Raw genomic sequence first — 2274 nt, forward strand, 5'->3', positions numbered from 1 at the left:
TCAGAAAGACAGCTTTTGGAAAATAAAAATGAAATATAGCAATCACTGCCCTCAGGCTTAACTGCTTTATAGATTTAGATAGTACCCGGTTGACTAAATCCGTAATCTACTATGAGTGTCAGTTGCCTATTTGTAAAATAATTAGGTTGAATTTTATCATCTCTAAGATGGCTTCCAGAGCTAAAGCTTCATCAATCTGTGAAATGTTGATTTACATTTTAAAATTTATCTTGCAGTGTTTTTTTGTAGTTTAGGGGTTTGTTCATCTTCAGGAAAAAAACAGATTGGTTGCCCCACTGCAGCCTTGGTTGACTGTTTATGAGAACTGGGGGTCATTTATGACATAAACTTGATATTACATTCAAGAAATCTGAAGTCTATTAAAATAGCATGTCATGTCTTTTGCCTTTTAAGGACAATCTGTCCCATTTTCTTGTTGTTATTGAAACTATTAGAGAATTTTACTGGTAATGATCGTTACTAGATTATTACTACATTATTACTACTACATAAAAATCTTTATGAAGTCAAAGATTTTTAATATTTTGTTTCCTGCTATTAATATTTCCTATTTTAAAAACAGCTTTATTGAAACATAACTGATATACTATAACACTCACCAACTTAAAGTATACAGTTCAATTTTCCTTAGTTTAAGTCATAGAGCTGCAGACCTATCATGTGATCTTTATTTGGGGTGATGAGAAAGTTCTGGGTTTTGGTATATCAGTGGGTATATAATATATATTAATGTACTTAATCTACTGAATTGTACACTTTAAAGTGGTTACAAAAGCAAATTTTATGCGTTTTACTAAAATTTTTAAAATTAAAAAAAAATCACTGAAGTGTTTTTAACATAATTTGCATTTCATTCTGCAGCTCAAGTATCATTGTTTACTGTTTAGTAGACTTTAGAACCCCAAGCAATAGAATAGATACATTTGAAATTGTTGAGATAATGGCTTTCTCCAGGAAATTTAATTAGAGATGATTTCCTGTCTTCTCCATATTTATCTATATATTTTTTTAATAAGCATGCAGAAGTCTTTGGACAGAAAGCAATTATAAACATTTTTTTAAGTATTATCAACACAAGTGATTATGATTTTTATGTAAAGGATCTCAAAGGGTTTGTGTATGAGGTAAATATTAACTATTTGGGGATACTGAGTGTCTAGTTTTCAACAAAATATTACAGGATATGCAAAAAATCTCCCTTCATAGCTCAGTCAGTATATAATCTGCCTGAAAGGCAGGAGACCCGGGTTCGATTCCTCGGTCAGGAAGATCCCATGGAGAAGGAAATGGCAATCCACTGCAGTATTCTTGCCTGGAGAATCCCATGGACAGAGGAGCCTGGCAGGCTACAGTCCATGTTGCAAGAGTTGGACACAACTTAGCGATTAAACCAACCACCACCATGCAAAAAATAAAAACAGCAATATGTGACCTAGACTTGTGAGAAAGAGCACTAAATGAAACTGACCCAGACTAGATCTAGCATAGGATTTAGCAGCCAAAGATGTTCAGGCAGCTATTGTAAAAATTTCCAAAGAATTAACAGAAATTATGAGTCATGATGAAATAGAAAATCTGAAAAGAACAATTACTAGTAAGAAGATTGAATCAGTAACCAAAAATCTCCCAAAAAAACAAAAGTTAAGGACCAAATAGCTTCACTGGTGAATTTTACCAAACAGTTAAAGAAGAGTTAATACCTATCCTTCTCAAATAATTCCAAAAAAATGAAGAGGAAAGAACACTTCCAAACTCATTCTACAAGGCCAGCACTACCCTGATACCAAACCAGATAAAGATACTACAGAGAAAGAAAATATCCTGTAATAGGTGAATAGATAATAAAACTGGTTCCTCAATACAATGGAATACTGAAAAAAAGTCAAAGTGCTATGGGTTTCCTGCATTGCAGGCAGACTATTTACCATCTGAGCCACTAGGGAAGCCCCACAGTGGAATACTATTCAGTGATAAAAAAAAAAAAAAATAAACTATCAAGACATAAAAAGGCATGGATGAATTATAAATGCATGTTGCTAAGTGAAAGAACTTGAAAAGACTTTGAAAAGACTATATACTATGTAATTCCAACTATTTGACATTCTAGAAGAGATAAAATTATAGAAACAGTGAAAAGATCAGTGGCTGCAGGATTCAGGGAGATGAGTGTGAGCGATGAGTAGGTCAAGCACAGGGAATTGTTAGGATGGTAAAATTATTCTATATGAAACTGGAATTGTAGCTATATGACAC

At 33.1% G+C, this 2274-nt stretch overlaps 1 non-coding gene across 1 annotated transcript; it reads left to right on the forward strand.

Annotated features, from left to right (window-relative positions):
- Positions 1-308: 308 nt before the first annotated feature.
- Positions 309-381, forward strand: LOC138985490 (small nucleolar RNA SNORD113/SNORD114 family). The gene has a single exon (XR_011462553.1). It is a non-coding gene; the product is annotated as a small nucleolar RNA SNORD113/SNORD114 family (small nucleolar RNA).
- The last annotated feature ends 1893 nt before the right edge of the window (positions 382-2274 follow it).

The sequence above is a fragment of the Bos mutus genome, chromosome 24 (genome assembly GCF_027580195.1).
Source record: "Bos mutus isolate GX-2022 chromosome 24, NWIPB_WYAK_1.1, whole genome shotgun sequence".
In the NCBI taxonomy this organism is placed as follows: domain Eukaryota; kingdom Metazoa; phylum Chordata; class Mammalia; order Artiodactyla; family Bovidae; genus Bos; species Bos mutus.